Source organism: Eublepharis macularius, chromosome 1 (genome assembly GCF_028583425.1).
Source record: "Eublepharis macularius isolate TG4126 chromosome 1, MPM_Emac_v1.0, whole genome shotgun sequence".
Lineage (NCBI taxonomy): Eukaryota > Metazoa > Chordata > Lepidosauria > Squamata > Eublepharidae > Eublepharis > Eublepharis macularius.
The window spans coordinates 72,738,249-72,750,315 of NC_072790.1; the positions used below are offsets into that span (position 1 = coordinate 72,738,249).

The 12,067-nt window shown below is 39.5% G+C and overlaps 1 protein-coding gene across 3 annotated transcripts in view; it reads left to right on the forward strand.

The window, feature by feature from the left end:
* RIMS1 (regulating synaptic membrane exocytosis 1) overlaps positions 1-12,067 on the forward strand; it is a 432,846-nt gene that overhangs the window by 41,815 nt on the left and 378,964 nt on the right. The gene's annotated exons all lie outside the window — the stretch shown is intronic.

Consider the following 12,067-nt stretch of genomic DNA (forward strand, 5'->3'; position numbering starts at 1 on the left):
AAGACTGACAGAGGTGGTTTGCAATTACCTGCTTTTGCAACTCTGGTCTTTGTTGGAAGTCTCCCATCCAATTACTAACCAAGGTCAACTTTGCTGAATTTTCAAGATGTGACGAGATCAGGCCTGTCTGGTTTATCTAGGTCAGAGTTTCCATGGTAGAGTAGAGATTCAAACCTGGGTATCCTAGATCATAGTCTGGCACTCTAACCACTACATCAGACTTTGGGGTTTTCCACATGGGCTTTTTAAATTGGTTCTGGCCCCATTCTGCTTTGATTTATCCGCAGAGTTCTGCACACATTTTTTTTAGCCTTTAGCTTTTTACTTCAAGGCCTGCCCCTCTCTCCCGTTTTTTTTACTGGTTCCTTTGAGAACACTTTTACACCTATGTTTTTCTGGAAGCTGGCTTTGAGTCAATTTTTTCATCATCATGTGTAATGTTTCTTTCAGTTTTGTTTGTCCCACGCCCATTCCCATCCACCTCCAACCCACGTTTTGATTATTGGATTGTTAAACGACTCCCCACCTCCTTCCTTTCCATCCTTTCTGATTTTGTTTTGACCTTTTTCATCATCCATTTCATATCAATATAGTGATATACTGTTGTAAAAATAGATGCAGCAGGTTCTCTGAATTGCCAGCTTTCATTTTTTTAAAAAGTCTCTAGCCTCTTCCCTTGCAGGGAGATGTCCTTTTCATATCTCAGCAAGGGAAGGAGCGAGAGACTTACTTTAAAAAAAATGAAATCTAGGAATTCAGAGAAACTTCTGCATGCATTGTTACAACTGTAGGCCAATATAATGCTATGAAAATGATGATTTTTAAAATTGCAAAAGTCCTGGTGGCATGGGGTGTTGTGATAGGGTTGCCAGGCCCCCTCAACCTCCCGGTGGGGGGCGGGAATTGGGGCCTCGCACTCACCTTTCCGGGTGTGTGCGCGGTCCTGCAAGCGTGATGAAGTCACTTCCAGGAAGTGACGTCAACACGTGTCCCCCCCCCGAGCACGCCCACGCTCCACAGGGGCTTGGATCGGGGCTCGGCCCAAAACGGGCCCAATCCGTGCCAAAATGGGCTCGTTTCAGGCCAGTTTTGGCACGGATCGGGCCCGTTTTGGGCCGCTGTGGAGGGCAGGGGCCCAGGTTTTGAGTCGCTGCAGAGCGCAGGAGCGCTCCTGCCCTCTGCAGCACTGAAAACAGCCCCGTTCAGGCACGGATTGGGCCTGTTTTGAGCCGCTGCAGAGCGCTTCCGCAATCCGCAGCAGCCCCGATCCAGGCCAAACTGGGCCGATCCAGGCAGCTGCTGTGCACGGGAGCGCGCAGTGCTGCAAGGGAGCGTGCACAGAAGATGTGTGCCCCCCCCGCTGGCCAGGTAAGTGGGGGCGGGGTGTGAGAGGTGGGGGCAGGGGATCCCCCGCCCCTACTGGGGTATGGTATCCCTATGTTGTGACCACGCTTTTGGCACCAGAAAAAGCTGCATAGTGTGAAACGCACATAGCTGCTGCAGCTCTGGGCTCCATCCCAACAGATGTTGGTTTCCTCTGCCAGTGCCAGCCTCCACTTCCTGGATCTGGATCAGCCCGGGCAGGGCTCTCCGGTTTGGATGGAGGGGCGAATGAGTTTAGTATGGGTGGTGGAGCTGCTCTCCTTTTAGGCTACCCCATGCAGAGACTTCCCCATTTTCAAACTTTTAAAAAATCCAGCCCTTATATTGATCTATCAATATAAGTGTGTACAAAATATAAAGGAGAGGGTCTGTGCCATCACAGCTGATGACAGCACCCTTCCTTGAAAATCTTGATTATTTAAAGCACATGCAGAACAAAATAAACTGACACTGTAACTGTACAAATGCAAAGGGAGGGCAGATGTGTGGAAGAAATGTATCCAAATAGGTTCCAATGCTTGGAGATCAACTGCTAAAATAATCAAGAATAAGTTGAGTGTACTGGAAAGTCCTTGATGAGAACTGCTTGGTTAGAAGTTGAACCAAAATATAGCATTACCATTGTAAAGCTTGAGAAAAATGGTTCCCTGTATCCTTTTGTAGAAAGTGTGGATTAAAAATCTATCCTGAATTTACAATAATCAATGGGGTCAATGGCCCACAGTGTATTTTTGTACTTGTTCTTTAACTTGATGCCTGCAGTTTAGTACTGTTGTACAGGTGCCTCCTTTGCACCGCTAAAGCAAGTTTATGCAAGTTGTTACCCACTAAGTGTAATGCAGCCTACATATACTAATTTATGATGACCTGCCTGGTATCTTGCTTAGTGACTGTTGTCCTTGTACTAGTTGCCTTTGCCAGCAAAATCTGGGTGGTACCTTGGCACTAGAAGCATACACAGCTATGGCAAGAACAAAATCAGTGACAGACCTGGGGTGCAGCACCTTAAGGAGCAAGGGCAGGTTGTATGGCAAAGTAATCTGGTCAAGAATTTTTCTCTGGAAATGGGACAGAGCTGAATGGCTTTCACTGCCGGTTCATCGGCACCATAAGCCACAATTCAGGAAAACAATTAAGAGTGAATGGGGCCTTGAAAGACCAGTCTAACAGTGCTTTAAGATGCGATACTGAGTCATTCAAATTGGCCAGCCAAGTTTATTTTGGCTTCTATCCTTCTTGGGAATTAGTAGCATATCACCAGCCTTGTGGAGGTGGGGGGAGCATTTAATGAAAATTAATAACATTAATTTTAGGTCAGTTTCTCAATACTACTGTTGGAATACTCCTGTTTATTCAGTCACTGCATGTCTTCTCTGTAGAAGATTTGGTCAATTGAAAAGTAATGTAAATGTTATTCATTAGCAATGTAATTAGTATTGATTGGTTATATTATGCAGTTCACTGAATTAAAGTTCTGTATGTTACTGGCAAAATTCTAATCACTGTCTGAAAATTAAATTTATTTCAGATTTTTTTCTCATTATTTGCCATGATTTGACTGTGATTGTACCCCTTCAATCATGACAAGATGCTAATAGTGATAGAGACAATCGTTCAATTTGAATCAGAACTTCAGTCTGGAGACTCCAGTCTCCAGTTCACTTGCCAGTAAACATCCCACTGGTTTCACCAGAAAGATACAGTCCCCATAAAATTGCAGACAAGGGCCAGAGTTTATCTAGGAATATTTTAAGGGCTTTTGTGGAATTTGGCAAAGATTTTGTCTTCTGTGTCATTGTAAACAGATTGTCCCCAGATTTGAAAAGTGGCTTGTAGTATGTCTGGAGGGAGGGATCAAAACCTTGCTCAGTATACGGCCATCAGTTGGGGGTGCACTCTTTTGAATATTGGAAACAGACTGAGTGAAATCAAAAAGAGTCCAGTAGCACCTTTAAGACTAACCAACTTTATTGTAGCATAAGCTTTCGAGAATCACAGTTCTCTTCGTCAAATGCAGTCTGAGTGAGTTAAATATAGGATCAAATCTTTGCCCTTGACAAAGCTGACATGTGAAATGAGTCACTTCTGCTTGCATCTCGTTGGGCGGGGATCTTGGTGTTGTGCTCCAGGATTTTCATCTGTGATCCTACCTGAAAAGATAAGGAATATGTTATATTGCTATACCTGAAGTTAGAATTTTGATGACTGGGTTCATACTTACCTTCTGCTATTACAGTCTTTCGAAGAACCGCTTGCTTCGGCTTACCTGCAACACAAAAGAGGACGTTGATTGGTATCAGTGACATTACTATTCTTGCGGCCATTATTCTTGCTATATTTATTGAACTATTTATTGAAATGATGTCTTTTAAATATTTATTGTGAGAATCTTGTAATGGTACTTGGAATATCTGATCATGGGGATTTGTAGGAGCACTTTGCACTTTCTTCATTGTACTGTTTAAATATTATAAAAATCCATAAAATATTTCTAGATATTTCTAATTGTTTTGGGATATAAGTTTTAATTTATTATGGTTTAACTATTTAGTAGCCCTTGCAGGGGGGGGGCTTCTGTTTCTCGTCCATGGTTTGTTCCAGGGTGGCCTCTCTTTTTTGGTATTGAATCAGACCACCAAGCTATCCAAGTCAGTATAGCCTACTGTGTCTGTAACAGCTCTCTATGGACTGAAGCAGAGATCTTTCACACCTCCTGAGTATTTTTTTAAAATAATAATACCAGTGATTAAACCTGGAAGCTTCTATGTGCAAATCAGATGTGTTATCACTGAGCCATGACCCTATGCTACGTGTTGCCTAAAATTAATATGTAATGAACTCAGTGACAGTGACCATTCACAATTGCAGTAATTGGTGATAATGCAAGCTCACTATTTTCCTAAACTAGGTAATACCTAAAATGTTGTTGGTACTGTTATAAATGGTATGTTTTTTGCTTTTTCAGGGGGTAGATGGGCAACTGATAAGGTATTCTTGGATTTAGTTGGGGGATTTATAGTTTACTAGTTTTACTGTTGTAAGCCAGTTTGGTGTAGTGGTTAAGAGCAATGGGACTCTAATCTGGATAACTCAGTTTGATTCTCCACTCCTCCACTTGAAGCCAGCTGGGTGACCTTGGGTCAGTCACAGCTCTCCAGAGCTCTCTCAGCCCAACACCAACCTTACAGGGTGATTGTTTTGGAGATAATAACATACTTTGTAAACCGCTCTGAGTGGGTGTTAAGTTGTCCTGAATCGATTATATACCTGAATCGGTATATAAATCGGTGGTGGTGGTGGTGGTGGTGGTGGTGGTGGTTATTATTATTACTATTACTCTCCTCTTGCTTTGGAGGAATGGGATATAAATGGGATATAAATCCCATTCCTGACAGACAAGGTTAATGTTTAAATTTTTATTACCAGTTAACGTGGCAATCCTACATATCCTTTCCTGGAAGTTCCACTCAATAAAGTGGGTTTTGTTTCTGAGTGACCAAGCCAAGAATTGTACTAAAAGTAATTTCTGTTTAGTATAGCAGACTTTAAAATGAAACAAAACCCAGTGATGAGTATTTATAATGGCAAATTTTTGTTCATATTTAAGTGGAACTTCTGAATGGAGTCCACTTCCTTTAAATTTTGTTAGGAATGAAAAGTGACAGCAGTATTAGGCAGTGTTAAAGATCAAAACTTTTTGTTCAACTGCATCAAACAGCCATTTTGAGTAACATATTAGATTTCTGTCTTCTTGGTATGAGTGTAGTTATTCATGCATAATTTAAGTAAGTTTAAGCTGTAGGAAACTGTTTTCGCAATAGGTTTTTAAGGAGTAAACACAAAATATTGGTCTGTGTCTCCTTTTGCGGTTTCCATCCCCTTTAAAAAGCACAACGAATAAGAACAAAATATGTAGCCGGAGAATATTGTAAAGAAATGTGCATCTGGCAGCCTTGCCATGCAAATGAATAAAATCAGAAGGCAACGCCGTATGTCAAGATCCTGTTCGGATTAATTGAGCCTATTTAGCAGCACTGTAGTTACTGCTAAAATATTAATGACTTTTATATCTTTCTAAAAGGAAATAAGATTTTACCTACTACTGAGTTTGATATAATTAGGCTTCAAACACAGCTGAGAGATCTAATGTGAGTAGTTATGTTAAGATGCAATCTCTGAAATAAGCATGTGGTACTATAGTCCTGAAACAACTACCAATTTCTAGGATGACCTTGTAGAGACATCAGTCTAGGATAAAAGTTCTCCTGATAAATTCATTTGCCCCCCTATTTGGAATGAAGAGGCAGACCCAAGAGTTGGGAACTAAAGGGCTGCTTTATTAAATTACAACAACATAACTGTCAACACGGCAAGGGCCTAACTAGTGGTAGAGGGGTCACTCCTGGACCTGCACCCTGACCTGTCTGCGCAAGCCCCAGCTGCCCCGGGTGAGCCATCCATGTGCATGGCTTGGACCCGGCCTGGCCAGGCAAAGTGGTTCCCCCATTAAAGCTCCCCCACCCAGCCGTAAAGCTGTGGGGGGGGAGCCTGGGTTGTCCAGGGGATTCCCACCAGGGCATCTGTCTTCGCAACTGGGCCGTAAAGCAGCCAGCCGCTCCTGACAGACCCCAATTCCCCACCAATGAGGATATGCCAAGGGGGCTCACCGGCCTGCTGATTTTCCCCAACTTCTAACCTGCCAGAAGCAGCTCCTAACAGACTCAACTTAAGCCAATTACCTCTCCATACAAACAGTGCAAGGTAGGCAAAAAACTCCTCACCCTGTTGCCAATTGTGGGAAAGGAGAAAATAATCCTACCTGGCCCTGATGAACAGCGACCGGCTAAACCTGCACTGAAATCGAGTGAGATGGGTGGGCCAAGCACGAGGCACAAATGAGACACTGAGGGATGGAGCAGCCTCTTGCTCCACCCTCTCCTGCATTCCCATATGGCCAGGAAAGCATAGCTGTCTCCTCCTCCTCCTTCAGGGAGGCAAATTGCAGCCCCCAGCCAAAGTGTCTGTTGCTGCTGGCTGGGAGTGCCGTATCTTGTCCTGACTTTTTATTCCATTCAAGACGTAGGCCCGATTAGTTCTTATTTGCAGCTTTTCCTTGGGTATCTTCCCTCTTCAGGTGTCCTCTTGGTCCTCTCATCTTCTCTATCTTTTCTCTAATTATTTGTCACTTGCTCTCATCCTTACTTTGCTTGTTTTTATTATAAAACATATCTGAAATTCATTTTTTCTCTCCTTCGGCACTTGTTGACAAAGCCATGGGAGAGGGGGTGGAGCTGTAGGAAGTCTTGCCTCTTTTCTAAATTAACAATTTCCATTTCTAACAAAACGAAAATATTCTAGCCAATTTATTTGTATTTAACATATTTGTTAATTACTCTTCACTAAAATGCTTGAGGCAATTCATATTATAAACACAATAGATAAATACAAAAAATAATAAGCTGCAATAAAAACAAACAGCAGTAAAAGCAGCTGATAAAACTAGTTACAGAGTAGTACTGCAACTAAAAAACCACTAGAGGGCACACGTACACACATTTTATGCACTGTTTAAAAAAGATTTAACAAGATAGGCTATTTCCTCTTTTCTAGATCACTCCCTGTCAAACCAACATGATGGCCAGTACTCCAACTAGGCTTGGCTTGACAACCAGCAGAAATTTGGTGGGGACATGGGGAGAGCACCATTGGTGATGGTGTGATGTCACTTCTGGAGAAAACCTAGAAGTGGCATCATACATATCTAGGAATCATCAGAAACTCTGGTAAAACCATGAAACTCTAAAGTAAAACCATAGAGTTTCCAGAAATTCCATGGGTGACAGCTATTTTTATCCCTACAGCTGCAGGTAGGAACCTGAGAACCCTACCATGCAGGGAGGACCTATTATATTTAATAATAGGTCAGGTTGGACTCCTGCACTGCAGTCTGTTGTTTTATGTGTTGATTCATGTCCCCCCTAGCCTTACACTTAAGTAGGTGTCTAAACTAATATCTGAATGCTCAAGAGATGATAATGCCTGAATCTTACTCAAGAATACCATATAAATGCCCATCATAATATCTTTTAAGATGAAAACTTTCCAACTGAGACTAGAGACTTATAGTATGTTAAGCACAGTTAGGAATTAGAGCATATTTACATAACATACATTATTAGCAGTGTCATCCCAAGCAGAATTACATCCTTCTAAGCTCATGAGCTTAAAAAGGTGTAACTTTGCTTAGAATGGCAATGCAGAGCTCCATAATGGGAAGGTATGTACCTTTTTGTAACTACATACCATGTATTTACAACTGAAAGTAGTGTTGTACATAGGTTTTCATTCCCTGCTACTGGTGGCACTTGTTGTTGTTATATGTACATAGATAAAAGAACTATCATACTGTATGATATTTTTTCTTTCCATTGGTAGTAATAAGAATATACTTTGGCAACTGTGCTTCATTCCACCAAAAATGCAAATCAGCCCTGAACTGTAGCCTGCAACTTCCCTTTAATAAGGGTTAGTTTTGTGTGTGCTGCTATCGCCAGGGTTGCAACCTGAATCTGGGTCATCAAAATGTGTAAAAGTGTTGAAAATACAAGTGTTTCTTCAGTAGAAATACCAAATGGCAGGGAGCAGTTGAAGTTTAGCACTTTAGCCTAGAAAGGCAAAGATAGCCAAAATTATATTGTGTCTTCTACAAATCCATTTCTTGTGATTTGTAATGTATTGTTGTGTTTAACCCCTTTATGCTTCCTGTCTCTGACTGTGTAATGTAATGTATATTATTATAGTAATAGTAATAGTAATAGTAATAGTAATAGTAATAGTAATAGTAATAGTAATAGTAATAGTAATAGTAATAGTAATAGTAATAGTAATAATTGTTTATCCAATTAATTAATTAAAACATTTCTGTGCTGTCTTTCCATCCAAGTAGAGTCTCCAAGGTGCCAAACATCAAAATATTAAAACATTCAAAAAATTAGTTTTCTAAACACAGGCTTCTTCTGTGCAATTGGCGACTTTGTGCAATTGGTGACAATTGCATGATAGTGTTGGTAAAGCTAGCAGATATGCTTAATTTATTTGAAGTTCTATTCTAAAAAAATTTAAATTATTCAAAAAGGCTTTTGTATTGTAGGGAGGGGGTCTCTCAGATGCTTCGCAAATAATTTAGGGACCATAGAATTCACCACAATGTTGCCTTACGTATTATCTGTTGCTTTAAATATGTTGCTTTATGTTGCATATTATCTGTTGTTTTATGTTGTCTGATGTCAGTCCTAGAACTGATTATGTTCTGTTTCAGTATTTCTTCTCCTCTGTATTGGATTCTTGCTAATGCTGTATCTTTTTAAACTTGTATCTATTTACCCAATGGCATTGTTTACTGAAATGTCCTTGATACTGTATGGAAATGTCCTTGATACTGATTGTACTAATCTCATACTGTGTAATCCGCCTTGAGTCTCAGTGAGAAAGGCAGACTATAAATGACATAAATAAATAAAACAAATAAACATCTAGCAACTGAGGAAAAGGTTTACAATTCAAAACAAACATTGTTCTCACCACTATGTTGCCTTACATACTATCTATTATTTTAACTATGTGCTCCTGTGAGCTATCTGTGCTTCATGTTGTCTAATGTGAGCTCTGGAATTGCTTATGTTCTGTTTCAGCCGTTCTTCAACTCTGTATTGGATTCTTGCTAATGCTATATATTTTTAAATACTACGGAATTGTTTATGGAAATGTTCTTGATATTGACTGTACTAATCTCACACTGTGTAATCCGCCTTGAGTCTCAGTGAGAAAGGCAGACTACAAACAAAAACAAACAAACAAAAACAATGGACTTGATGATCATGGTTTGTATAGCTGTAAAGTAAAATGAGCTATATGAAAATATAATTCATTTAGTGAGTTATCTTTACCATAGAGATTGGAATAATTCTTAGAGCATTATGTGCAGTGGAGGTACTGTGATGTCAGCTCTAGGAAATTACCTAGAACTTATGTCATAGTATGTGCTACATTGCCTTACCCAGGCTTGATTCCCTGAAACTCCTAGACTTTACAGAGAGCTGGCAACCCTAGTCATATTAGAAGACAACGCAATGTTTAGCATCAACAAAGAGATGTCATTAGTAATAAGGGGTACATAGTGATTGTGGTGAGAGGGGAGGTGGCATGGTATAGCCTGATCTTGTCAGATCTTGGCTGCTATGCAGGGTCAGAACTTGGATGAATGACCACCCAGGAAGACTCTGCAGAGGAATGCGCTGGTGAACCATTCCTGCTTCTCATTTGTCTTGAAAGCCACTTGTTGGGTGATGGTGCGCACGCGCGCGCACACACACACACAGTGATTGTGATAGCTAAAGGCATCTTGAAGATCAGAAGAGGGTGGAAGCTGAAAGTTCATTTTGAGTTTTCCTGCCATCTGGTGTGTAGCAGTGGCATTGCAAAATTCATCCACCAATATCTTTAAAGAATAGATAAAGTTACTTTGTTTATTTTGTGTTGTTGATTTATTTTAATTTCAATATGTTGCCTTTCCAGCAAGAGGTTTGCCAGGCATCTTTTGCTAAAAAAATTAACAAAATTAATAAAAAGTAAAAAAAATTACCCACAGTAGTTAAAAGCACTCTGCAGCCAAAAACAAAAAAGTAAACTGTAGGTAACATTTACTATATTATATACATTAGTTACCCAAAAGAGATTCCAAAAAAGTAGGCATAAGATGTCCTCTCCTCATAAAAAGGAAAAAGAAAGAGAGGAAAATCATAACTACCAGAAGGATGGGCAAGCTTCATCCAAATCATAAGAAGATAATACCAGATGAATTTAAGTTCAACGTGGATGGATTCATGGATGAATGTTTATGCTTTCAACAATCTATTAAATAGCACATACTATTCGTTTGTCTCAAGAATTGTATTTGTCATTTGTCCTCAGAATTGGGACGCTGTGAAGCATATGCATGCACACACACAGTATAACAGTAGCAGTAGAAAAGAATATGAGTCCAGTAGCACCTATAAGAATAACAAAATTTGTGGTAGAGTATGAGCTTTTGTGAGTTACAGCTCACTTCAGTGCTACAGACAAACACGGCTGCCCATCTTGATCTATAGAAGTAGGCATCCTGTTTGGAAACATAGATTCACAGATGAATTACTTTGCATTTTTCAACTTTTTGTTTTTGTTAGTAGGTAAAATATAATGGTTCTAGAAGCAGATGCTACTTGGCAAACAGCACCTTGCTAACATTCATCACCTTGCTAACATTCCATAGAGTAAATGTCTCATATAGGCATTTAAATGCAGCTTTGAGTGAATTCCCACTGGACAGAAGTAATTAAGAATAACTGAACTAACATTATGTTGTATAGTGCAAACACAAGGGATTTGTTTCATTGAACACAAGTATTGTATGCTGTGGAATATATTTTAAAAGTTCCCAGTAAATTAGCTCAATCAGTGGGAACATAACAGCTATGATTAAAATGATGTCTGTGTAACTATTAAGATGACAAGGATGTCTGTGTTTCCATTCACTGCCCACTAAAATCTGTTGAGGAACATTGAAGAAATAATGAGGATAGAGATTGCTAATGCCCTTTCAGTGAATCCTAAACTGAAATATTTTGGACCATTGTTCTCTTTAAAAACTGCTGGTCTTTGAGATGCCACTGCCGTCACCGCAGCCTGCTCCTCCTCCTCCTCCTCCTCCTCCTCTTCAAATGCCTCTGTCAGACTTGCTTCCAGACCCTCTCCCCCTAGTTTTCTCAGCCTAATAATTCCACCACCTGAACATTAACAAATGATAGATCAAAAGAAGATGAATTACTGCATTTTTAATATAATGAATGGAGCCAACTGTATCAGCACCTTTGTTTTTGAGCCACAATGTAGCAAGCAGTTGTATATAACTATGTGACTATATATATAAATAGCAGTTATATATATAACTATAAGTATAACCAAACTGCTTGCTACATATATATATATATATAGAGAGAGAGAGAGAGAGAGAGAGAGAGAGAGAGAGAGAGAGAGAGAGTTATATAGTTATATATGGAGTTATATAGTTATATATATATATAGAGAGAGAGAGAGAGAGAGAGTTATAGAGTTATATATAGAGTTATATATAATTATATATATAGTTATTGTTATAAAGTTATAGTTATATATATAGTTCTTAATTTAAGATCTTTTGCCACCTCCACCATCGTAATGTGCAAATATTTAGGCTATGGCTATTCAAAAAATATTTTTTTTAAAATTAACAAAGCTAGTACTTAATATAGTATTATACAAGACAAGGTATTTAATATATGTAGCAATATGTTAACACAGCATTTTGTTGTTTCCAGGTTTTTTTTTTAAAAAACTGAAATATGTTTTCTGTTTGCTGCAGCAGTGAAGAAAACTTCCATATTTGCAATGTATATCTCCAAACATCCTTTCTAAGGTGTGTCTTTTTAAAATTTCTGGATTTGGTTCTGTTCTGGAGGTCATTAAAAAGACTACTATACTGTCATATATGGTGTAGTATTATTGGCCAGGTTTATTTATTTGTTGGCTCCCATGTGATTTCCTGTGAGAGCGATCATACTTGTGATCCAAGTTGCATGGTGTGAAGCTGCAGTTGAATCGACTGTCA